Here is a 27,471-nt window from a genome sequence, read left to right as displayed (position 1 = left end):
TATGCGATTCTACAGCAGCTCAAAGTAACAATCCAGGTAAACTCGGTATGGTACTTGCATCTAGGAGTTCCAAATGGAAAGAGAAGAAGGTGGAGACAGAGACATCCATATAATTAAAATAATGGGATCTAATACACTTTCGGGTAGAATAACATATACGTAGATGCCATAGGAATTCAAAGCATGGAGACCTGAGCGAGGAAAATAAAGGAAAGCCTCACCCCCGATGTACGAGCTGGGTCCACAAAACCAAGGAGGTAAGAAAATGATGGAGCGAGTACACTCTAGAGAATAAAGGCTCTGCCTGGCTACGGCGGCATGGTGCGTTCGTAAAAAATTGCATAGGACCGGAGAGCGCGTGGGTTATGGAAAAGGGTGAGAAAAGCGAGGCTGGTGTTCATAATTTGCACGATACAAAGCTGGAAACGTGGATTGAGACCAGATCAAGAAGAGTTGCAAACTTTTGCAAGTATATGCAGAGGTACGTTGTCTTTAACGTGCATTCATAACTTCCGTGAATTCTCAAAGACCTCGTGACCACCCAAGGTTTACAGGTCACTGCCAAAGGAAAAGGAGAACTTGTATATTCTTCTTTAGCATATATATTTGTAAACTCCTTGTCTCGATGACTATGCCATTAACAACTTTTCAGATCGCACATACAATTTTAATCCTGCCTAGAATATGTGTCTCAATACGTATCTGGGTCATAGTTTGTCCACACTCCTAATGTTGAACATTATTATTCCCATTTTTCTGTAAGTACGAGACACATCCCTGCAGCTAAACTCTTCGAGAGCGTTTGTAACAATTTATTTAGAATAGACTCCTGGAAATGTAATTGTTTGATCGCATACTGTATGCCTTTTTAAGGTCACTTGCAAATGCGGCCAAACGTTTCCCCCATAAAGATGGCGCTGATTTGAACTATTATTCACAGTGTGTATGGTGTCTCTGTATATGCTGGACTGTAGTCAAAACAGGAAATTACACTTTCCTCTTTCACATTTTGATGTCCACTCGCGTTGTCATCGGTTGTGTCCCTGGCCCTTTTTAGATTGGGGGGCTTGTCTATTACCTAAGGAATTGTAGGAGCTTACTTCTGCCTCTACTAACGATGTGAATTATTTGTCGTTCATGTTTGTGAATATTCCCTCTATCACGGTTGCCTTTCTCTTTGTTTCTGCAGTGTTTGACTTGCAGAAGTTGTAAGATTTCACTTAGACAGATCTATCAGTGTTACCCTGGACGAATTACAACTAATATTTAGGAAGTCCAGAACCATCCCACGAGAGTTTAAATATCTACCCATATTTTCTTCTAGATTTTAAAAGAAGCATCAGTTTCCTGCGGAATTAGTGTGGTATGATTTTCCAGGTGTCCCACTGAGCTTATTTATTTATTTATAATTTATTGTCAAATTGGCTTCCATGCTCATCCCAACAAGTGCCCTCCTCAGTGCCCATCACACCGAGCTTCTTGAAACATCCAAACGGGACTCCCCAGCTTCAAATGTCACCTTATCTCTCAGGTCGATCTCTTACCACTTTTCGCTTGCTAACCACACCCGCATCCTCTCTAATCTTTGAATTTGCCAAGCTCAATCCCACCTAAGGACCTTAACGTGTGCTCTGTTACCTGGGCAGCGAAAACAGCTCACTCTTTTACTTAGGTCAGATCTCCACTTAAGTGTTATGCACTCATATAAGCCTTTCCCTGAACAATCCGTCTAAAACAAAACACCAGTCCAACCCATCACACTGTGTCTCCTTAGTCTGCTTTATTTTTTTTTATACTACGTAACCCTACCTAAAATGATATATTTACCCCCATACTCGTTTATTGTTCTGTTCAGCATCATATGCTTCACATGAGCAGATATTTTGTCTTCTTTTTCAATCTCTCTATCCCCAGTGCCTAAAGAGTGACAGGTGAACAGGAGGAGATCAATAAATACTTGCTAAATATAGAAATGAACAGCAAATATTCATACCTATTTGTACCTTTATGAAATGTCTAGTGTGTTCCTCTGATTTATCCGCCTATCTCAATACCCATGCCAACGTATGTAGCTTTATAATATATATTAAAATCTGTAAGGACAATCTTTATTTCTTTCTCAATATGTCCATCTCTAACCTACTGCATATATTCTCCCAAATGAATTTCATTTTTCCTATTTCCAAATAAACGATCTTTGAATTGGACTTTCACTAAATCAGGGATTTATAGGAGGAAAGTTGACAACTAATATTTCTAACCACGAGTAATTTGACATCTCTCCATTCAGTTGATTCTTCCTTTATGTCCCTCAGGAAAGTTACAGTGTTCTTCATGTAAATTTCACGCATTCCACCTTTGTTTTATTTCCAAGGAGTTGATAGTCTGGTTATCATAAAGGAGATCTTTCGTTCTCATTATTTCGTATCTGGTTAGAAAGGCAGTGTAAACATATCAACGGGTATGTTATATTTATGGCACAACTCACATGTATAATCTTAGGACTATTTCATCTACTAAATCTACCAATGACTAGAACTCATGAAACATATGCCATACTAATGCATTAGTTCCGTCTGTTTATCTTTTCATTTCTAATAACTTTGCTGGTTGTTTTTACATGTTTTATTTTGCCCACTGGTTGCAAAAGGTTAGTGGCTGGTATAAAACTACTTTGCCTTGTATAACTGGGAAGTCAGTACAACCGTATTGTTGGTTTCCTATATGATTTAAAGTACCAACGCATGAAACAATAATCATAAATCCGTGTTAATGGGCAAATGATGTAGCGAAGTATGATTGATAACAGCAGAAAGGGGAAGCAGCGATGTTTAGAAACAGAAGTAATGTATGAGGTTGAAGCTAAGTTCACATCAATTCAAAATAGATAGTTATAAGTTTAAAATGTTAGCTGTAATTCACTTGGTAACCAATAAGAAAATAACTAAAAAATGTACAGAAAAGGAAATTGGACGGAGTGAGAAAGGCACACCCGAGAAAACCAAACATGAAAAAAGGCATGACTAGAAGAACTGAGACCAAAAACTATACGAGGCATATTGAAAACAAATAGAAAAATGACAGAACTACGTTCTTCATTGTGAGTAATTACTTTAAATATAAATGAAATCAACTCACCAGTTAAGGACAGAGATTGGCAGATTGATCACAATAAAGTGATTTTTTTGTTGTTTTTTTGTCTTTTTTTGTTTGTTTGTTTTCTTTCAGCTCTAGGATTTCTTTCTGGTTCCTGTTTATAATTACTGTCTTGATTGATATTATTTATTTGTTCATACATTGTTCTCCTGGTTTCACTTAGCTCTATACCCATGATTTCTTTTAGTATTTAAGCCTACTTAAGACAAGTGAATTAAAGTCTTTGTCTAATAATTCCAATGTTTGGGTTTCTCTTAGAGCAATTTCTATTAATTTTTTTTTCTGTGGATGTGCCATACTTTCTTGTTTCTATGCACGCTGCATAATTCTTGTGTTGGAAACTGGGCACTTCGAATATTATAATGTGACAATTCTGGGTATCGAATTCTCCTTCCTCTCCGTGGTTTTTTATCGTTGCTGGTTTTCATTTTAGTTGTTTATGTAGTGAGTTTCCAGAATTAGTTCTATGAAGCATGTATTCTTTTTTGAGTGTGGCCTCTGAAGTCTCAGCTAATGGTTGGACAGAGATTTCCTTAAATGCCTAAAACCCGTAAGTCTCCACACTTTGTTTTGGAGATCATTGTATGTATTGATGCATGTTTATATATATATGTATATTTATGTATAAATATATATGTTTATAAATTTATATGTTACGTGTTTATACTTATTTTAAATTATTATAATTTATATATAGATATATAATTTATTGTCAGGTTGGCTAACATACAGCGCATACAGCGTGCTCTTGGTTTTGGGGGTAGATTCCCTTGATTCATCACTTACATACAACATCCGTGCTCATCCCAACAAGTGCCCTCCTCAATGCCCATCCCCCATTTCCCTCCCCCCCCCCCCGCCCCGCAATCAATCAACCTGCTTTTAGCACTCAGCCAGGCAGTTGACTCTTAGCCTCAACTCTTAGCCTTTACTCCCTGCTGGTGCAGAGCCTCAAGATCAGCAGACATGAGAGCTTAGGGCCTACAGAGATATTTCCTGAGCGTGCACGGCCTAGACACGCACACAGTCCTGCACATGTGTGTGGATTTCTAGAGCTCCAGGGAAAGTTGGAGATTTTTAAAGCCTCTCATGTTTCTCTCTCTCTTTTGAAAAGTTGTCGTTTGCCTCAGCTATTATCGCAGCCCCACGCAGCTGTGATTTTAATGTTTATTTATTTCTGAGAGACAGAGAGAGACACGGCACGAGCAGGGGAGGGGCAGAGAAAGAGGGAGACAGAATCGGAAGCAGGCTCCAGGCTCTGAGCTGTCAGCACACAGCCCGACCGCAGGGCTCGAACTCACGAACCCGGAGATCATGACCTGAGCTGAAGTAGGATGCTTAACCAACTGAGCCACCCAGGCACCCCAGAGGCAGCTGGGCTTTTAAGCGATTTGGACTTTTTGCTTTAGACAAATACTCCCAAGGTAAAGGCTATCGGCACCGGACTGTCTACGTACCCGATCACATAAAGATAAGCCTAGCATGTGAGATTTTCTAGAAAACTGTCAGGTCAAATAATGGCAATTCACTACAAATGGGGCTTTGGAAAATCTTAAACTCCCCTCTTACCACTCGAGGGACCATTAGGCTGCTGATTTCCACCGTGATTGTGGACCATTTTTCTTGACCCAGCCCTCTCGTGGTTGTTGCAAGCCTTTGGTTCATTCCTAGAGTTCTGAAAATCTTAAAATTTTTGATACGTTGAAATTTATTTCTCATTTAGCTCAAAATATTTTGAATTTATAGCTCTTTTTACCCTTTGTGTTTTTTTTTTTAAATAATTGTATTTCTTTTGTTTTTAAAGCTCGTGTATTTATCTTGAGCGAGAGAGAGAGGGCACACACGTGCTAGCAGGAGAGGGACAGAGAGAGAGGAGACAGAATCCCAAGCAGGCACGGAGCTCGATCTCACAGACCATGAGATCATGACCTGAGCAGAGATCAAGCGTCGGCTACTTAACTGACTGCACCAGCCAGGTGCCCCTATAATTGTATTTCTTAATTCTAAATGTACAAGTATTTCCTGATTATCTATTTGATTTTTAATATACCCAGCTCAACAGCACTTTGATCAGAGAATATACTTTTCCTAATTTCAAAATTTCATTGTTTCCTTGAGAATTCAGCTATCGTCTGATGTTCCTCTGGAGGCAATGTATCTTTATTTTCCTCTGGATTTAATATTTGCTATTTCTCTATTGTTCTCATCAGCTTTACAGAACCTAGCCGTGTTTCATTAGTATTTATCTTGTTTTGTGTTCATTGGGCTCCTTGAACAAAAAATATTCGACGAGCCTCAAAATCATGCTGAGAAAAAGATTACAGATGCAAAAGAGTACATAGCACATGATTCCATTTATATGAAACTTGAGGAAACACATATCCACTCTATGGAGATAGACTGAAGATCAGCGGTTATCTGGGGGCCAAAGATGGAGATTGGCCGCAAAAGGGAACAAGGTATCTTTTGGGGTGATGGAAATGTTCTCTCTCTCTCTCTCTCTTTCTCTCTCTTTTTTTTAATGTGGTGGAGGTCTCATAAAATGTTGTTTGAAGCCACTAAGCTTTGGGGTGGTTTGTTACTTTGCTATAGAAACTTGTTTGTAGAAGCATGGTGATGTAATAAAAACACTAAAAGATGTAACACTGTCTATGGGACCAGGAACCAGGCAGAGGCTAGAAATTCAGTGGGGAGTCTATTAGCAAAGGCTTGAAGAATGTCAAACAGCTAATGAAAACTGGAAAGGCAATGAAGAACTGTTAGGTGAATCTGGGAAAAAGAGAATCCACTTTGTATCACAGCAAAACAAATAGCAAACTGTCACCTGAGTAGTCTTGGAGAATAGAAAATACACATAAATGAGCTTACAGCTGGGGCTAAAGACATGTCTCAGCAGAATGTTGAGGGTGACAATTGGCTTCTAGCTATGTAGAGCGAAATACAGGAAACAAAAGATGAATTTGTTGATGAGTTGCAACAGTTTTTGGTGGAGCCTTTTGGGGTTTTCCATATATAATATCAGGTCGTCTGCAAATAGAGATAATTTTCCTTCTTCCTTTTTGATTTGAATAACTTTTCCTTCCCCGCTCCCCTCTCTCTTTCACTGTCTTTCTCGCTCTCTCCTAATTGCTCTGGCTAGGACTTCTGGCACTATGTTGAATAAAAGTGGCAATAATGGGCATCCTTGTTTTTTTCCTGATCTTAGAGGAAAGCTGTCCACCACTGAGTATGATATTAGCTGTGGGCTTGTCATATATAACCTTTCTTATGTTGAGGTACGCTCCCTCTATACCCAATTTATTCCCTCTATACCCAGTTTGTTGAATGATTTTTTTTTTTTATCGTGAACGGATGTTGGATTTTGTCAGATGCTTGTTTCTGTTGAGATAATCATAGAATTTTTATCCTTCCTTTTCTTAACACGGCGCACCACATTGATTGATGAGCATATGTTAAACCACCCTTGCGTCCCTGGAATAAATCCCACTTATTCGTGATATAGGATCCTTTTAATGTACTGTTCAATTGGATTTGTCAATATTTTGTTGAGGATTTTTGCCCCTGTGTTTATCAGGGATATTGGACTATAATTTTCTTATAGCATTGGTTTCTGGCTTTTGTATCAAGTTACTGTTGGGTTTGTAAAGTGAGTTTGGGAGTGTTCCTTACTCTTTATTTTTTTGGAAGAGTTTAAGGAGAACTGGAATTAATTCTTCTCTAAGTGTTTGGTAAAATTCACTAGCGAAGCTATCTGGTCCCAGGCTTTTATTTGCTGGGAATTTTGGATTATTGATTCAATCCCTTTAGTAGTAATCGGTCTGTTCTCATGTTCTATTTCTTCATGATTCATTCTTAGTAGGTTATATGTTTCTAGAAATTTATCCAGTTCTTCTAGAGTGTCCAATCTGTTGACACATAATGGTTCATATTTGTCTCATGATCCTTCGTATTTGTGTGGTATTAATTGTAATGTCTCCTCTTTTGTTTATGATTTTTTAAAGTTTATTTGTTTATTTTTGAAAGAGAGAGAGACAGATCAAGTGGGGGAGGGGCAGAGAGAGAGGGAGAGAGAGGATCCCAAGCAGGCTCCACACCGTCAGCCCAGAGCCCAACGCAGGGCTTGAACTCAGGAACCATGAGATCATGACCTGAGCCAAAATCAGGAGTTGGAGGCTTAACCGACTGAGCCACCCAGGTGCCCCTCATTTATAATTTTATTTATTTGAGTCTTCTTTCTTTTTTACATGGTTAAGGGTAGCTGAAGATTTGTCTATTTTGTTTATCTTTGGAACTCCTTTTTTTTCAGGTTTATTTTTGAGGGAGAGAGAGCAGGCAGGCGAGCAAGTGGGAAAAGAGCAGAGAGAGAGGGAGGCAGAGAATCCCAAGCAGGATCTGCGCTGTCAGCACAGAGCCCGACGCAGAGCTTGAACTCACAAACTGTGAGATCATGACCTGAGCCCAAATCAAAAGTTGGACACTCAACCGACTGAGCTATCCAGGAACCCCTGGACCTCCCTTTTTCAAAATGAAAGTGCCTATTGTAGGTATCCTAGCCTTATCTTACCTTTGGATATGTCTGAGGAAGGCAAATAGCATGACCTTTTATCTGACAAGTCTTAGGATCCAGAAGAGCTGCCCCTCCAGAAATATATTGGATGAACTACATGTAATGAGTCTAATCTACGTCTAGATCAGCCTTAGATAATGACATTAGGACTTTGAGCCTGAGCCAAATGTCATAATGAGATTTGAATTTGGGAAGAAAGGATAAACCGTCTTACACAAGGTGGGACTACAAATAATTGTGCCAAGGTAGATTGAAAACTATTGCCGTAATACTTGACGGCTCCTGCTATCGACAGGTAGTGTGTTTTGCCCGAGCGCTTTGAGTTTCATCTTCCTTTGTGAGTTATTTTGACTAATAGGACATAATAAGTATGGCATTATATGAATCCAGAGCCAAAAGCTAAAGAGAAGTCCTTGAAAATTTTGCTTTCAATCACTTAAAATGCCGCCCTGAAATTGACATGCTCTTGAAAAAGACCAGCGTTAAAGACTGAAGAGAAAGGTCCAGCCATCCCAGATGTTCCAAATGACTCAAGCCCCCTGACACCTTGTCGGCTGAATGCAGCCACTTGAGTGAGCCTCAGCTGATCGGAACAGCCCAGCCACTGCACAGGGTCATAAAATAATAAATAAGGCCTCGTTGTGCGAATAATAAATAAGTTTCGGGATAGTGTTATACAATGCTTATGTTATGTATAATTGTTACACAATACTTAAAATAGCAAACATTTATCGTATGACACAGTTTCTGAGAGGCAAGAGGCTTGGAGGAGCTTAGCTGAGTTTTCTGGCTCAAGGTCTCCCATGAGGTTGGAATCAAGCTGTCGGCCAGGGTTGCAATCAATTCAGATCTTGGCTGGGATTGGAAAATCTGCTTCCAAACTCACTCACATGGTTGTTGGCGGGTCCCTGCTCCTTTCCGGCCGTTAGCCAGAGGCTTTAGTCCCACACCCTGTGGGCCTCTCCACGGGCTAGTTCACAGCATGGTAGCTTTTGCTTTCCCCAGAGTGAGTGACCCAAGATGGAGAGAATGTGTACATGAGAGAACACGCAAAATAAAAGCCACAGTCCTTTTTTTTTTTTGAACCTAATCTTGAAGTGACATATCGTCAGTTCTGCTGTATGCTATTGGTCGCACAGACTAATTTGGAGGCAATATGGGAGGATACTATACAAGAGTTTGAATACCAGAAGGTGGCGATCATTTGGGGACATTTTGGGGGCCAACTGTCACACACAGCCATAGGGAACTGGAATAGATTTCACAGAATCATTCTTAGTTTGGCCAGCGATGAGAATTACATTGTGATTTTCTTTTTTTTTTTTTTTTTTTAATTTTTTCATGTTTATTTGTTTTGCGAGAGAGAGAGCACGAGAGAGCGTGCGCACATGAGCAGGGGTAGGGGCAGAGAGAGAGAGGGAGACAGAGAATCCCAAGCAGGCTCTGTGCTGTCTGTGTAGAGCCTGACTCAAGACTTGATCTCACGAATGATGAAATCATGACCTGACCTGAGATCAAGAGTCGGATGCTTAACCAACTGAGCCACCCCACGCGCCCCGCATTGTGGTTTTCTTCTATAAAGTTCATACTTTTAGAAATGCATAGTGAAGATGGGGTACGTAGTGATATGGCTTATAAGATTTATTTAAAATACTTCAGGGGCGCCTGGGTGGCTCAGTCGGTTGGGCGTCCGACTTCGGCTCAGGTCATGATCTCTCGGTCCGTGAGTTCGAGCCCCGCATTGGGCTCTGTGCTGACAGCTCAGAACCTGGAGCCTGTTTCAGATTCTGTGTCTCCCTGTCTCTCTGACCTTCCCCCATTCATGCTCTGTCTCTCTCTGTCTCAAAAATGAATAAACCTTAAAAAAATAATAAATAAAATAAAATAAAATAAAATAAAATAAAATAAAATACTTCAGCAAAAACAGTAATAACAGAAGGAATAGATAAAGCAATATCTTAAAAATGTTGAGGGTGCCTGGGTGGCTCAGTCAATTAAGCGGCCGTCTTCACCTCAGGTCACGATCTCACAGTTGGTGGCTTCCAGCCCTGAGTCGGGCTCTCTGCTGTCAGCGGGGAGCCCGCTTAGGATCCTCTGTCCCCCTCTCTCTGCCCCTCCCCCACTCGCACGTGCGCACGCACACATGCTCACTCTCTAAAATAAAAGATATTTTCAAAAAATCGGTGAATATGGGTTATAGGCAGAGGGAGTGCATTATCTTATTCCTGGGGGCCCGAAATAGTTCCCGTAAAATTTTAAAACCAACATTTACAATGCACAGGACCTGGAACCCTTGGCAACTTTTTGAACTTGGGGAAATTTTAGACAGCAACTTAAAAACGCCCGAGGGAGAATGCCTCCTTCTTTCAAATTTCTTTTAAGTTATGCAAGCAAAATACAAATAAACTGAGACCCCTGACATTGGAGCTTACTGAGGATGACTTTTAACTTTTGCCTTTGAATTAGTATCCGCAGCCCGCAGCTGAGAACAAGGAATGGTTAAACTCTTCGCGTTCTGAAGCGGCCTCCAAGGCCCAATCAATAATCGGCTCCAGACCTCTCTCTCTCTCTCTCTCTCTCTGTCTCTCGGTTATTATAAAGAAACTGCTGAACTGACTCGAGTAGCCTCAAGTATCTCTGCAGGCCACTCCCAAAGTCTATGGAAGCAGAAGGCTACCGAGAGGGCAGGCAAGCCATTGCATTTAGTAAACACCCTAATGGCAAGTTACGGCGGGCTCTTTTCTCTGCTTCGTCGGCAGGATTAGGAGATAAGAATCTCACTGTTGGCGTGATGCTTGTTAAGACCTGCTTGTGGCACTCACAGGCGTGTAGTAGTTAGTGGGTAGCGAGGGAGCCTTCGGGAGACCTTGACATGTACCTCCCCGGGGCTTCTTGTGGTTCTACGCAGACATAGCCACTGTCGCCTGGTTCTCCGCTTAGAAATGTCTGAAGGCAAAGGACTTTGCTGGTCCGGCCAGCGGAGGCAGGTCAAGGAAGGAACGCTCGAGCAAAACAGTCCCCAGGACTCCACAGCGTGGGAATGGGCAGGAAAGAACCTCAGCCATTCCCTTAAATCCACGTGAAAGGGTGTGCGGTATAGGAGGGACAGGTGCGGTAGGCTCGTATAAGGCAGGCAAAAATCGAGGACGCATTTTACCTTGGGGGGGGGGGGATGACTCTAACATATCAGTCAATATCAGGAGGATCACTGAAGATTACTCTGTACGGTCCCTCCCCGCCCCCCCCCGCCCCCCAAACAAACAAGACGTCTCTGGTAGGTACTGCCCTCCTTCTTCCATATCCAAACTCTTTCTACCTTTCAATAGTTTCCCACTGAAGCCATGTGATGCGGCCATGTGGTGCGATCTGACCAATAAAATGTGGCCAAAGTAGCGGGTATTAATTCCATAGGGAAGTATTTAATCACCAACGCGTGGTGCTCCAGCCTACGCTTTCCCACGGCTTTCCCAATGCTGGGCCAACATATGGAAAAATATGAATGGAAGAGTCACCGAGATCCCAGAAGACATTGGAAGGTTGAATCTTGAAAAGTTCTTTTTGGAGGCCGCGGAGATTTTGGAGCTGTTTATTACTGGTCGAAAAAAAGGTCAGGTTTTCCGTCCGTGGTGGGGAGGTAGCTCCTGATATCACTCTGAGGAAAGCTTTGAATCCCAAATGAGATTGAATATTGAACTCTTTAAATTATACGATTTGTGGGGCGCCTGGGTGGCGCAGTCGGTTAAGCGTCCGACTTCAGCCAGGTCACGATCTCGCGGTCCGTGAGTTCGAGCCCCGCGTCGGGCTCTGGGCTGATGATGGCTCGGAGCCTGGAGCCTGTTTCCGATTCTGTGTCTCCCTCTCTCTCTGCCCCTCCCCCGTTCATGCTCTGTCTCTCTCTGTCCCAAAAATAAATAAACGTTGAAAAAAAATTTTAAAAATAAATTATACGATTTGTTTAAGAATGAAATCTTGTCATTTGCAATCACAGGATGGAGTTAGAGAGTATTATGCTCCTAGAAAAATAAGTCAGTCAGAGAAAGACAAACACCAAGCAATCATACAGGGAAAAAAAGAGAGAGGCAGACCAAGAAACAGACTCTTTTTTTTTTTACGTTTATTTATTTTGAGAGAGAGAGAGAGAGAGAGAGTACAATCAGGTGAGGGGCAGAGAGAAGGAGAGACGGAATCCCAAGCAGGCTCCACGCCATCAGCACAGAACCCAATGTGGGGCTTAAACTCACAAACTGTGAGATCATGACCTGGGCCAAGATCAAGAGTGGGTCATTTAATGGACTGAGCCACCCAGGTGCCCTGAAACAGACTCTTAACTATAGAGAACAAACTGATGGTTACCATAGGGGAGGGAGGTGGGGGGGGGGGTTGGGTGGAATAGGTGATGGGGATCAAGCAGGGTACTTGTTGTGATGAGCGCCGGGTGATGTATGTAAGTGTTGTTCAATCAGTATATTGTACACCTGAAACTAATATTACACTGTACGTTAACTAACTGGAAATTAAATAAAAACTTAGAAAAGTAAAACACTTATATATGAATGAATGAATGAATGAATGAATGAATGAATGAATAAGACTTTTTTAATAACTAAAAGTAACCAGCGGCCAGGAAGCCATGGCATCTGGTCCAGATAGTTTTAAGATATTGGTTACCTAGGGGCTCCTGGGTAGCTCAGTCATTGAGCATCCAACTTTTGGTTTCAGCTCCAGTCATGATCTCATGGTTCATGGGTTCGAGCCTGGCGTCGGGCTCTGTGCTGACAGCCCGGAGCCTGAAGCCTCCTTCGGATTCTGTCCCCCCCCCCCAACCCCACCCCCCCGTCTCCTACCTTTCCCTTTGCTACTTTCTCAAGTATTACAACAATACAGCCACTAGTGAAGACCTTTTCTGTTGAAAGTCCACATACCCAACGTAGTGTTTTGTACGTCGTGCCTACTTACATAAATGTTTGTGGCATATTTTACCCGAGGACAAGGGGGTCTCAGGGTACAAGCCATCTACGGAATTAGACAAATTATAGACACAGCATCTCACTTACTACGCACGCTGGACTGACTTCATGTAAACCCTCACTCCATGTTTTCCGCTTTCTTTCTTTTTTTTTTTAATGTTTATTTTATTATTTTTGAGACAGAGAGAGACAGAGCATGAACGGGGGAGGGGCAGAGAGAGAGGGAGACACAGAATCGGAAGCAGGCTCCAGGCTCTGAGCCATCAGCCCAGAGCCCGACGCGGGGCTCGATCTCGCAGACCGCAAGATCGTGACCTGAGCCGAAGTCGGACGCTTAACCGACTGAGCCACCCAGGCGCCCCTGTTTTCTGCTTTCAATACTTGGTTCTCGTTCCAGATTTTCCTTTCGGCCTCATCTGTGGGTTTCCACTGTCCTCTCTTGATCATGGAATCTTATTTGTATTTACGGAGCTATTTACCTCCTCTCCTAGGAACCACGAGCAACGGTTGTCTTTCCTGAGTGTCTGCCCCTCACCGCTGCCACCGTTTCAGGAAAACTCCTCTGGACTCAGTATGGAATATCCCTGAACTTGCCTCTTTGCCTTGAGACCAATCTCAGCTCCCCTGGACTGTCTCTTTTCCATACATCTATGTATCTCTTCTCCCTCTCTAGCAATCTTCCCAGCTAGCAATTCTGCGGCTACCTCAGATACACGCATACACACGTGCTCTGGTCCTATCCCAGCTGAGGTTGCTCGCAAAATGACATGCGCTTTTAGGGCAATAGTTTATGGATCCCAGCTGATAATAAAAATCGCTCATTATAGCTAATCAAAAATGGTATGGAAATTTTCAATTTGCTCTGTCGTTTCACAGTCCCGTAGTTTTATTTATTCATAGAGATTACAGCATATTCTGGAAGCTGGTGTATACCCTTTGAAAAGACTCCAGCTGTAACATGAAATATATCTAGACTAAGTATTCGCTTCCAGATACTCGCGTTGGTCATTTCACTCTGAGTCTCCCTGTATTTGTACTTTAGAAAACCATTCTAAATCATTTGTAAATATTCGTTGTGGTCTCCACGCAGTTTTAGTCGGCTTACTTTCAGAGTTACTCACATAGCTTTACTAAGAAGTCACTGGCTTATGGGCAACCTGGGTGGCTCAGTCAGTTGAGGGTCTGACTTTGGCTCAGGTCATGGTCTCACAGTTCGTGGGTTCGCGCCCCACATCGGGCTGTCTGCTGTCAGTGCAGAGCCCGCTTTGATCCTCTGTCCCCCTCTCTCTGCCCTTCCCTCACTCGTTCTATCTCTCTCAAAAATAAATAAAACACTTAAAAAAAGAAGTCACTGACCTAAAAAATGGCAAATATAGACAATTTTATATCTGATTTGTTCGTTTGTTTTCCTTCCTACGTGTGTGGTCACTTATTCATTTCAGTGCGTTGTTTTCTCTCTATTCATCTCTTTCCCTCTCTCTCTCTCTCTCTCTCTCTCCTTGAGAGGCAGAGAAAGAGTGTGAGCAGGTTGGCAAATACAAATATGATTCCATGATCAAGAGAGGACAGTATAAACCCACAGATGAGGCCGAAAGGAAAATCTGGAACGAGAACCAAGTATTGAAAGCAGAAAACATGGAGTGAGGGTTTACATGAAGTCAGTCCAGCATGAGAAGTAAGTGAGATGCTGTGCCTATAATTTGTCTAATTCCATAGATGGCTTGTATCCTGAGATTCCCTTGTGATATTTCATAAACTTAATCAGAACTATTTAGAAGCCTCCTCTGAAGTTTCTTAATATCCTTGCTAATGACGCCTACAACTTACACATGTGAATACATATATCAAGTGCACTTTTTAAATGCTGATCTAAGAGTGTAGGGGCGCCTGGCTGGCTCGGTCAGTGGAGCACGTGACTCTTGGTCTCAGGGTCACGAGTTCCAGACCCACATTGGGCCCAGAGATTACTTAAAAAAAGAAAGAAAAACATTAAGAGAACCAAAACGCAGTTGCAGGAACGTGAATTCTCCATGGCCTACTTAAAACTTTTCAACTTTGAGCGTCTCCTTGGGTCTCCTTCATTTTCCAGATAGCTACAGGACTCACTTTGTCATCTCATTCAAGTCCCAGCTCAATGTTATGATCCTGCTGAAGCCTTCAGGGACACCCCTATGTAAAATAGCACCTTGATCCCTCAACTTGCTTTATTTTTTTATAGCACTTATTACCAATCGATAGATTTATTTGTACCTTCACTAACCAGAATCCAAACTGAATGAAAGACTTGATTTTGTTTATATATCTATTTCTTTTTTTTTTTTAATTTTTTTTTCAACATTTATTTATTTTTGGGACAGAGAGAGACAGAGCGTGAACGGGCGAGGGGCAGAGAGAGAGAGGGAGACGCAGAATCGGAAACAGGCTCCAGGCTCTGAGCCATCAACCCAGATCCTGACGCGGGGCTCGAACTCACGGACTGCGAGATCGTGACCTGGCTGAAGTCGGATGCTTAACCGACTGCGCCACCCAGGCGCCCCTAACTATTTCTAATAGTAAGACTTAACGATTTTAAACGTTGCCTAAGTATTTAAGGGGATTGACGCCAATGTCCAAAGTGGTTACTTTGGTTTTTTTTCAGGTAGATAATTTTTTTATTTTCATTTTTACAGATGAGGAAACTAAGGCAGAAAAGCATTCATTATCTTGGCAGTCTGGTTCCAGAGACTCTGCTTTTTTTTTTTTAATTTTATATCTTATTTTTTAAAATTTACAATGGAGTATTACTCGGCAATCAAAAAGAATGAAATCTTGCCATTTGCAACTACGTGGATGGAACTGCAAAGCGGTTACTTTTCAAAGTTTTGCTAATCAATATAGCTTCATACTATCAATAGCTAATAGCTCAAGACACAATATACATTTAGAGTGGGACCCATTCATTGTTAATGATAGCGGAGGTACATCTGCATTTCACGTCGTTTCCGGAAAAATTTCAAAGTATATCTTGGCCACCTTCCCACCAGATCTCTTTGTACCTTCATTTTTACTCTGTTTTTGGTTAAAAAGAAAACCAGCAAACTGGTTCCAGAACTGTCAGCCTCATCTTTTCTTATTGGCTTGCGCTCACATTTTAGTATCACCTATAACCGGTCCCCTTAAATAAATAAGCAACTTGCCCACTGAAAACTGCATGACGTAATCCACAAATGCACTCCGATGAGCACACAGAGATTGCAACGGGTGGCAACATGACAAAAGCAGCAGGGCCCCCCCACCCCCCCACGTGGTATGACGCCCAGGCCTCCCGGAGACAGGTCATGCACTCAGTGTGGTATCTGATCATCTCACGTGTCCATCTCGTGAGAGTGCCTGTGTCAATCTAGAATACTATAAATCTTGGCACACTTTAGCTTTCACTTAAATATATAATATTAAAAAATTGTAATGTGTATTGATTTTTGAGAGCGAAAGAGAAAGAGCATGAGTGGGGGAGGGGCAGAGAGAGAGGGAGACACAGAATCCGAAGCAGGCTCCAGGCTCCGAGCTGTCAGCACAGAGCCCGACGCGGGGCTCGAATTCCTGAACCGCAAGATCATGACCTGGGCCGAAATCGGATGCCCAACCGACTGAACCACCCAGGCGCCCCTTAAATATATAATTTATTATTAACTTCCAGAACCCAAATGAATCTTCTTACACACTTGCCGCACGCATGTATCCACTTAAAAAAAAAAATTAATTAACGAATTACTTAATTTTTTAGTAATCTCCACACCCAACATGGGGCTCGAAGTCACGACCCTGACATCAAGAGTTGTGTTCTCCTCCAGCCGAGTCAGCCAGGTGCCCCATGCATGTATCCACTCTTAAGATCATGACTTTGGAGCATGGGTTTACTCCGGCAGATCTGGGTTTCTATCCGTGTTCCACCACTTACCAGCTCCATGACCTTGGGCAGATGCAACTTCACTAAGTCTCATTTTTGTCATCTATAAAATGAAGATGCTAAAGTGTGTGTTTATTTCGCAGGGTTGCAGGAATTAAATTTTTTTTTCAACCTTTTTTATTTATTTTTGGGACAGAGGGAGACAGAGCATGAACGGGCGAGGGGCAGAGAGAGAGAGAGACACAGAATCGGAAACAGGCTCCAGGCTCCGAGCCATCAGCCCAGAGCCCGACGCGGGGCTCAAACTCACGGACCGCGAGATCGTGACCTGGCTGAAGTCGGCCGCTTGACCGACTGCGCCACCCAGGCGCCCCGAGGGTTGCAGGAATTAAATGAGATCATGTGTGTAAGACGATCGCAGTCAAACTCCGCATATAATGAATACGCGGTATATCTTGTCCGTTATTAGCAGGGTTACTTTTCTAGGCTCAGAAGCTCCAGAAATGCATCACTGAGAAGAGAAGGGAAATGCCTACTAGGTGATAGAATTGTCTCAGAGGACAGCCATTGGTGATGAGACTCTCTCCACCATTGGCCATGCCTAAGGAAATCAGTGAGCTCACGGTGAAAAAATCCATTGGGTCTTGGCGACAAAATTTTCATTAGTGTGCGCTTTCTGGGATAGCCTACATTTCTCCAGCATGTTCATTGTCTGGTTGATGCTTCTCAGAGAGGCAAATTTACACTTACTCGCTTAATCTCGTTCCTCATCTATGCTTTCTATTTGCAACCAAAGTTTTAGAGATGTGGCAAGGGTTAGGACACTAAGTACGGGAATTTCAATCGTTTTTTTCTATATATCCGTTATAACTGATTACCCATGTTTTTTCTCGATAAACTTTCAAGCTGTGTGGCTCAGTATCATATGTAACACCAGTGGAATCGGGGTTGCTGTCGCAATTTAATTTTTAAAGTGCTGATATTCCTGTTGCCGATTTATGACTTTCCCCGGTGCATTTCGCAAAGATCACCCCGATGGAGAAAACACGACTCTGTTTTACGCAAGATGTATGTTAAATTATCCTGTCATCCTACAGTGTATTATCGTCAAACGCTGCGTACGCTGTTTTTGTACTGCTGCTGATTCACTGGGATTTAGTCAGACAAAAAAGCGAGCATCTCACTCTCGTGAATTGTTAAATTCATTTTGAAAACTAGGGGATTTTTGAAAAATTAGAGGGTATAAGTTTATTTATTTTATTTTTGAGATAGAGACAGCGTGAGTGGAGGAGGGGGAGAGACGCTTAACCGGCTGAGCCACCCAGGTGCCCTTAGTGTCTCCCCTTTAAGACACCTACCTTTCGGGGCACCTGGGTGGCTCAGTCTGTTAAGCATCTATCTGACTCTTGATTTTGGCTCAAGCCATGAGCCGGTTTGTGAGTTCAAAGCCTGCGTCGGGCTCTGCGCTGATGCACGGAACTTGCTTGGGATTCTCTCTCTCCTTCTCTCTCTGCCGTCCCCTGCTTGCACGTGCGTGCTCTCTCTCTGTCTCTCTCAAGATAAATAAAAACCTTATATATAAAGAAAAATTTCAAGACCCCTCTCTTGTAATTCAGGATTGTTCTGTCCGTCCCTTCCTCATCAACCTTGACATTGGTATTCATCACCAATGCTGCCTCAGGTATCACTATGCCACTGTACAAAGTTGTGGGGTTTTGAATACACAAGGAAGAAAAAAAAGAAAGAAAGAATCAGAAACATTTTAGGGAAAATATCTCGAGAGAGCTAACCATTCAGGAATAGCTAACCTGTTCGGTGGCCTCCAGCTCCGAAAACAATTTGCCTGCACTGGTTGAATACGCTTACCTCATGTTATTAACACGAATGAAGCCTGCTGATTAGCGAGATCTTTGGATTAACAAGAATTCTCTTTAAATAATTCAAACACCGATGCCAACAAAAGAGGGATTATCAGTCATCCATGCCTCGAGAGGGATTTAAACCAGGTTGTTTCCTTCTTGACATTGGGGTATGAGATGAATTATCTGAAAGGAACGCATGACAATGTTATTGTAGGCAAAGAAAATAGATAATTTTGGATTCTGTAGCACTTTAAGAAGCAGGTCAGGCCTGCTTGGAATCCCACAGTACTGGGCGGGGGTGCATTTAGGGCAGCCTGAGGGCATTGAGTGTTACGTGACTCTGAGGACCTTGGTATGTGTCCCAAATCAAAGACCCACCTTGCTTGTCTTAAATATTTACCTTGCTAGAACCGACCATTCACCCTGGAAAGAGGGTGAAAAATAAGACATCCATGACCCTTTATTTCATGACCCAAAAGCAGGATGTAAGACTGAGTTTAACATTACATTCTGGGCTTGGAGAGCGACCTGGCCACTCATTCTGTAGATGGTCTTTAAAGGAAAACGTACGATGAATGCTAACCAACCGGCATACATTTTCTTGTGCCGAGGACTACCTCAATTCCTACATCGTGATCTATATTCTATATATATATATATATATACTCTCTGTTGGTATTCTAAAGGTGAATATTTAAGGTTATTTTAGCCATTAAAAAACTGTACTGAGGCCATTAAAGTCACAATTGCTCCCAATTCCGCCTACTGAAATTTTCCAACAAGTGTATGCGGAGTGGTTGAATAATTCCTTTCAAATGTTTCAGCCGCTTGCCTCAGATTGCTAGTGGCCTCGTTCTCCCTTCTAATGAACTGTGACCCGAGAGGCTGGGGAGATTGACTCTGTTCCCTTTCTGGGCACAAGCTAAGAAAGCCTGCTGAGAGCCTTCGGGACTGTGTATCCTTTTGATGTTTGAGGTAAAATATCAAAATAAATTGGTTCCCAAAAGAAAGATATCAAGCGCATACTAAAAAACTCTTGCCGTCTGCCATTCCCATCAGACCCCAAGCAACAGGGCAATAAAAGTGACTGATCTGCATTCCCTTGGATCCTCTTGGCGTCTTCTCCCTCTCCGCTTAGACCATCTGGTGGGTTCCTGCAGACAATACCCTGCATGGTTACTGCGAATGGAGCCTGGCCCGTTGGGGAAGAAAATCAATTATCAGCTTCTTTTTCGCTTTCGATTAAACCTTCCAGTAGATTACGTTGTAGCTTTCACTGCGTTAAGCCTTTTGTAAGACCTAGCCTATAATGCGTCTGGTTTCCTCATTCAATTTGGTCCTCATTCCCATTGTTCTCTCTCTCTCTCTTTTTTTGTCCCCCTGGTATACTCCTAGACAATATTTCTGCAATATCGTAGGCGCTGTCTCTCTGTCTTTCTGTCTAGAAACGCTAAACCACGTGGTAGCATCGTAGCACCACCTTCTTTTTTTCCCCTCTTACGTAACGACCGCAAGAGATTCTTCCCCACCCCACTCGCACACACCAGGTTTTGTTGGTTTTTCTGTGCGTGGGTGGTAACGTCTTAATGACCAAAGCACATTATCCCCACGGAGTCTTCTATCACGTTTTCAATGGTATTCTTTGTTCACGACAAGAATGGGTGTTTAGCTAACTTGGTTTATGAAATGCCAGCGCTCGGTGAGTCCGCGCCTATAGACTTTGATTAGGGGCTGGATTTAAAGAGATAGTTCCACCCTGAACATTTCAGCAGAAGGGAGAAACTGAATGACTGGGAACCTTGGGGGAAGAGTCGTGATTTTTTTTTTTTCAGCAAGAAGCTTACCATTTTACAGCCACATTTTCTTTTTAATTTTTTTTTCAACGTTTTTTATTTATTTTTGGGACAGAGGGAGACAGAGCATGAACGGGGGAGGGGCAGAGAGAGAGGGAGACACAGAATCGGAAACAGGCTCCAGGCTCTGAGCCATCAGCCCAGAGCCCGACGCGGGGCTCGAACTCCCGGACCGCGAGATCGTGACCTGGCTGAAGTCGGACGCTTAACCGACTGCGCCACCCAGGCGCCCCTTACAGCTACATGTTTTATCGCAGCCAGAACTGCTGCTCTCTCACTTGACTTAAAAAAAAAAAAAAAAAAAAAAAAAAAAAAGGAAGCTGTGCTTAATGGGGATAATTTTTCCCTTGTAGATGCTCAAGTTCTAGAACTAGACAGCAGTGATGCTCGTACAACATTGCAAATGCACTAAATACCATTGAATTGCATGCTTTGAAATGGTGAATTTCATGTTCCGTCTATTTTGCAACAATGAAGAAGAAAAGAATGTGGGGAAAAAGAAGAGGACAAAAATTGCAACGAAGACCAGGTCCTCCTAGGTGACTCCCAATTGCCCTTTTCCTATTCGTCTGCCAACCTCTAGCCCTCCTTTCCCCTAAGTGCGTGATAATCCTTGCTGTACTCGGTCTCTCCCGGGCTGCTTTTTTCTGCTTCTTTTAGGTCTGCCTTTCTGAGTCAGGGCTGTAGGTTGCTCAAAGCAGATCTACATGGTCTCTTCAGCCTTGCCAGTAATCACATAAATTCTCATTCTGTTTACAGTGTAGACACCTACCCCTATTTTGGATGAAAATGTTTCCACTGAAATTGCTCTGTCTTTCCCAGAAAGTTATCAGCATGGAACGCAGTAGTGGAAACTAGGAGGATTATGGTACAGCTCACTGTCATTAAAGAAGCATGGGGTTTGGAATCAAAGAAATCAACCTGACAACTTAGTATATGATATAGGAAAGGTGAATCACCATGAGCCTCAATCTTTTATCTATAAAAATGGGATAACACCTATGGCACAGGGGGAGTTGGGACATTTAAGTATGGATATGTTTAAAATGGTGTTACACACAAGACGCGTTCGATAAATATTAGCTCTATCTCCTGTATTGTCTAGCTCTGTCACTAATTAAATGTAGAATCGTCACCGAGTTCTTTAACCTTTTTTGCTTCTATTTCCTCTGAGAGACCGAGGGAGAAGAACGATGGTTTAGCAGTAAGTCAGAAGATGAGTAGATCCTGAACAACAGGACCACATAAGACACAGTAGTGTGGAGACCCATATCCTTATCATTTCACGAAGAGCCGGTTCGTTATGTAATTCCATTCGATTTTATAGAAACGAACAGGGAAGGGGCAGAGAGCGAGGGAGACCCAGAATCCGAAGCGGGCTCCAGGCTCCGGGCTGTCAGCACAGAGCCCGACGCGGGGCTCGAACCCACGAACCATGAGATCATGACCCGACCCAAAGTGGGACGCTTAACCAACCGAGCCACCCAGGAGCCCCCAGAGAGTCTTTCATCAAACTAGCCTACTCAATTTTTTTTTTTTTTTTGTCCCACTAGGTTGACAGAAAGTGCATAATTTCACCACGACATATTTTGAAGTACTCGGAATAAGAACGTATGTGGTTGCCATTGAGCGTCTCTCGTGTAGGTATTTTTTGTGCCAGTAACGTGCACTGATTGCTCCCAGTGAGTTACTTAAAAAAATCATTCTTTTATCTACTCAACCCAACCACTCGTATGGAGAAATCAAACCAACAAAAAAATACGCATTGAGTGCTTGTGATTTGCCAGGCATCGTGTTTCTCTGCCCTCATGGACTTTGTGGTCTAACGGGGCACATAGAGATGAAAGTATCATACAAATTAATGTAAAGTTACACCCTATGATATGCCACAAGTAAAGGTCCACGGTGCTATGAAACTGTATAATACGGAGATGAACCTAAAGCCATGGGTGTTGGCAAAGGATTATATTAGGTTATTTTGGCACAATGACGCACAGAAATCGTCTCTTGATTTGTGTACTCTAACTTGGATAATGGTACCCCTGTTCACTCAGTCACCTAGATGTGAATTTCACAATCATCGTTGAGCTGGCCTTCTTCCTAGACTTTGGCTACATTCAATCACTGTATCCTATCCTCCTTCCGAGCAATATCTCACACATCTGAGCCTCTCTTCACATTTCCATTGTTGGTACCCACAATCATTGGCCATTGCCTCCTTGTTGGACTACAGGCAAGGTGTTCAATTTTAGTGGGCCCCCTTAGACCATTTTCACTATCCAGCAGTAATCACTGAGGCCGGAGTAATCTTTCTGAAATCACCTCAGTGTCTGCCTTAGCAACCTGTCCCAAACTCGGTCTCAACACGCCTTTCCGGTCCCAGTTCCCTCTGCTTCCCCACGCATCAACAGCACTAGAGCAATTTCTTAAATACCATCTGCCTTTTCCGTTTCTTTGGACATAGGCTGTACTGTTCTTTCTGCTTAGAATGCCTTCTCCTCACTTGTCGGCCAATTACAACCCTTGTTTGTGAAGGATTCATTCCAGGGCCACTTCTTCCGTTGTACTTTTGGGACTTCTCCCAAGCTGGAACTGATTTCTCGCTCTCTTGAGAACTCCAGGAACATTTTGTTTATAACACTTATGTGTTCTATTAGAATGTCTTGTCTCCCTTACTAGACCATAATCACATTAAGGCGTTTTCTTAGATTCTTTAAACCCACTGTAATGCTCCATTTAGTTCTCTGGGCAAAGTAGGTGATACAAGACATATTTGCGAAGAGAATGAAACAAATTTCACTATTCTGCAAAGAGCAAAATTGCCTGTGAATGTACTGCTATCAGGACATCTCCCCCCTTAACTCCAAAAGTTCTTGAAGTATCCGTCGGCAATCTAGGCTTTCCGTAAATGTAAATTTAGCTATAGATATTAGATATATAGGTATAGGAACTCATATGGCTTCAATATACACTATTTTCATGAATGGAAAATCTATACTATTTTTTGTCATTCACTCAATCTTACTTCCCAGGCTGACTTTTAATCCACCCATTTTCAAATAGTAAAGGAGAATGATATAACTTCTCTAGAGACAGTGCTGATCATGCCATGCTGTGAATCACTGAGAACACAGCATTGGAGCAGGGACTTCTTGGGATTTCTTCAAGTAGACTTTCCAAGGGTCACTTCTAAAGTTTGATGATTTTTAACTGGTTCTCAGCCAGTGAATTCACCGACACTGTGGATGAAAATTCAAAGAAGAAAACAAATGGTCCTGCTTTACAATTAGCGGTATGATTATTAAAACTTCAAAAATATTTTGGTTTATGCAAAGACCTATGTTTCGTTGACCGGATGCAATCAAGCACCTTTTGACAAATAGAACGCGAAGCCAGTTTTCAGGAATAAGGCTTTCAAAGCAACATATGTCCCAGATTTATAGATAGGTCTAGATTATTATAGATTTATTTTGTCCTAGAAATGATCAGGTATTTTATGCTTTGTAGGACGAACGTGAGCTAACATGTGCATTTGCTTATGGTTCCAAAGCCTCTAGGAAGTTTTATTAGCCTAGAAGTTTTTCTTTTGAATTAATAAAGATTTAAATAAAAAGGAAAAAAAGTGCTTATAGCATTGAAGCTCTCTGTTGCTCTGTTTGTTTGTTTGTTTGTTTGCTTTGTCTGATTACCAATTGTCCTTGTCATGAAGGATACATCTCTTTAGGGATTGTGAAATAAGTTGCATGTCTCCTCTGGAACCTTCTTTCTGCCTTGTCTCCTTGGTGTGTTTGTCTTCCTGCTATCATCTGATGTACAAGGTCCTCTACCATGGTCATCTTTTTTTTTTTTTTAACGTTTATTTATTTTTGAGACAGAGAGAGACAGAGCATGAACAGGGGAGGGGCAGAGAGAGGGAGACACAGAATCGGAAACAGGCTCCAGGCTCTGAGCCGTCAGCACAGAGCCCGACACGGGGCTCGAACTCACAGACCTCGAGATCGTGACCTGAGCCACCCAGGCTCCCCTACCATGATCATCTTTTTCTCTCCTGTGCAGACTTAAGCAAGCCGCTTTCCCACTTTAAAAGTTATCCCATTTCTTCAGGAGTCATAAAGATGAGCGCTTCCCAACCTTATTTATTTATTTATTCATTTATTTTGAGAGAGAGGGAGAAAACGCGTGCATGCACAAGTTGGGGAGGGGCGGGGGGGGGGGAGAATCCCAAGCAGGTTCCATGCCCAGTGCAGAGCCTGACGTGGGCCTCGGTCCCAGCCCCGTGAGATCATGACCTGAGCTGAAATCAAGAGTCGGACGCTTAACCGACGGAGCCACCCAGGTGCCCCAGGGCTCCTCGACCTGTAATGTGCATACGTCTCACTGGTTTCTTATTAAAATGCTTACTGTCATTCAGTAGGACTCGTTTGCAGCCTGCGGTTCTGCATTTCTTTCTTTTTTTTTTTTTTTTAATTTTTTTAACGTTTATTTTTGAGACAGAGAGAGACAGAGCATGAATGGGGGAGGGGCAGAGAGAGAGGGAGACACAGAATCGGAAGCAGGCTCCAGGCTCTGAACCATCAGCCCAGAGCCCGACGCGGGGCTCGAACTCACGGATCGCGAGATCGTGACCTGAGCTGAAGTCGGACGCTTAACCGACTGCGCCACCCAGGCGCCCCAACGGTTCTGCATTTCTAACAAGCTCCTTAGCGATACTCACACCTGCTAGTGTGGAGACAGCACTTTGAATATCAGGGTGTTAAGTGACAGAAAAACATTTCAATCAATTTAACTTTGACGATCTAATCATGGCTTCAAAAGTTTTTCTCTGCTCAGAAAAACCTATGGGTTTAAATAAACCTTCAGTAACCCATATGGAAACACGACAGGGAATTTTTAAATTCTACAGTAATACTTAGGGGACAATCATCGCTGAATCTCTCAAATCATGCAGCAGAGTAGACAGAGGCTTGCCTTAAAGAAACAGCAAGGCTTACCAATTAGAGGACTCAGGAAGTGGATGTTCATTCCCCCACTTTACGGATGGGGAAACTGAGTTCTAGTGATATTAAAAAACTGGTCTGAGCTCATGAAGACTGTCATTGAACCCAAGAGGCTTTGAGTACTGATTCTCTGGCTGGAAAGATCTATGCTTTTTCGACCATGTAACTGTGCCTACGTGGTAACTAAAGAAATATGCCAGAGTCATAGACAGACTGAAAAATCCTTCAGGGGATTTAAGACTTAAAATTTGACCAAGTTCGTTCATGTTGTAATCATACACACATGCACCCACCCACGTGCGCATAATATTCCTACAACCAAAAGGGTGAAACTTTGTATTCACATACATCTCTAAACTTTCCATGCGGTAAAGTTGATTCAAAAAAAAGGTAGCAATGGGCATTCAATCACTGTAACTCATAGCTGAATTCAAGTGAAGAACTTGCTGGAAAGATAGTTTTGTTACCGTTTGTGGAGTGTTATGAATTTTTGCCCAACATTTACTTTCACCAGATTTTCTTATCAATTTGTAGAATTTCATTGTTTATTTATTTATGTATGTATTTACTTATTTAAAGCTTGACTGCTCTCCTCCGCGTGTAAATTTCATATCCTCTCTGCTGAATGTGTACAATGTAATTTGGAATAAAATTCAAGGAGCACTAACAACGGTAGGATGCCAAGCTATAGGCCGATCTTCAAATAGAGGCCAGAATAATAGTCCCCATTATCAGCTTTTGGACTGAAAGCGACCAAGAAGTAAATAGGATGTAATGGGACGAAAAAAATCTAGTTCGTCTTACGGTGTGGTTCCTACTTCTCTGCATCCAGCCAGCCACCGCCGTTTCTTAAACCTGAAGAAATAAAGCGAAACATAAGAATTAGCACCTGATCGCACGTACAAAATTCAGTAATAATCCTAAGCAGGAATATTCTTTCAAGGGGAATGACTGTAATTTTGTTGAAATGGGTTTTTCTCCGAGGTTGAAAGTACCCATACTTTAACCACTTTTCACATTCGGTCTGTTCTCCTATGATTCCAAGGCTACATTCGCTCCACCTTTGTCGGGTTCTGCTATCCAGAGCAGGCTCTCATGGAGGACCGCTGAATCATGTCAGACCTGGAGAACTTAACGCGTGTGAAGCATGATCTGATATTTTGTAGAGACCGTGCTTTCCAAACAATGGGAACGCTGGGCTCGCCCTCATCCTCGCACCTCAAGATTGCTTGGGGCAGTGTCAGTTCCATCTGAGACAGAATCCAAAGTCCTTTGGGGCGCCTGGGTGGCTCAGTTGGTTAAGCATCCGACTTCAGCTCAGGTCATGATCTCCCAGCTTGTGAGTTCGAGCCCCACATCGGGTTCTGTGCTGACAGCTCAGAGCCTGGAGCCTGCTTGGGATTCTGCGTCTCCCTCTCTTTCTTCCCCTTCCCCACTTGCACTCTGTCTCTCTCTCTCTCTCAAAAATAAATCAACAACAACAAGAACAAAAAACTAAAAAAAAGAATTCACAATCTTTTGATGAACGAATCACCCGTACTGGGTCTCCTTGATTTCTCCAACTTGCAAGGGTGCCTGGTTTGACACACCAATGATTTTAAATCTCCAGGCCATTGAGTGGAGATGAACAATCTCAGAAAGTTTGTTTGTTTGTTTGTTTTGAGAGACAGAGAGAAAGCAGAAGGGCAGAGAGAGAGAGGGAGAGAGGGAATCCCAAGCAGGCTCCGCGCTGCCCGCGCAGAGCCCAATGCAGCGCTCGAACACGTGTACTGTGAGATCAAGACCTGTGCTGAAATGCAGAGTCCGATGCCCAACCAACTGAGCCACCCAGGCGGCCGGCCAGGCGTAATTTGAACTAAATTAGCTCCCCCCCCCCGGGGAAAATAAATGGCCTACGCTTGAGAAATGTGAAAGCAAATCACAGGTTATCTCACTCAAACAAAGATACACATGCTGTGTGACATTTGTTCATTATAGGAAAGTGATATGAGGAATGTAGCCAAACATGCCCTCTGCTGGTCTGAATACTAGATCCCTAAAAGCCATAAGGTTTATCTGCAGTGTTTGTAGTGGAGTATACATTTGTAGGTTCATATGTTTCAGACTGAATCAGAAAGGGCTCCTTTTATTTTCTGTGAAATGGTAAAACAGACACATCTCCTAGTAAATGATCATTAAAGCAA

General features: G+C 42.7%; 1 protein-coding gene across 1 annotated transcript in view; it reads left to right on the top strand.

The window, feature by feature from the left end:
* Positions 1-27,471, top strand: part of CT83 (cancer/testis antigen 83) — a 56,584-nt gene that overhangs the window by 2,740 nt on the left and 26,373 nt on the right. The window lies entirely within an intron of this gene.

Source organism: Felis catus, chromosome X, assembly GCF_018350175.1.
Source record: "Felis catus isolate Fca126 chromosome X, F.catus_Fca126_mat1.0, whole genome shotgun sequence".
Classification (NCBI taxonomy): domain Eukaryota; kingdom Metazoa; phylum Chordata; class Mammalia; order Carnivora; family Felidae; genus Felis; species Felis catus.
Note: the sequence above shows the minus strand (reverse complement) of the source record. Positions and strands in the feature narration are given on the sequence as shown.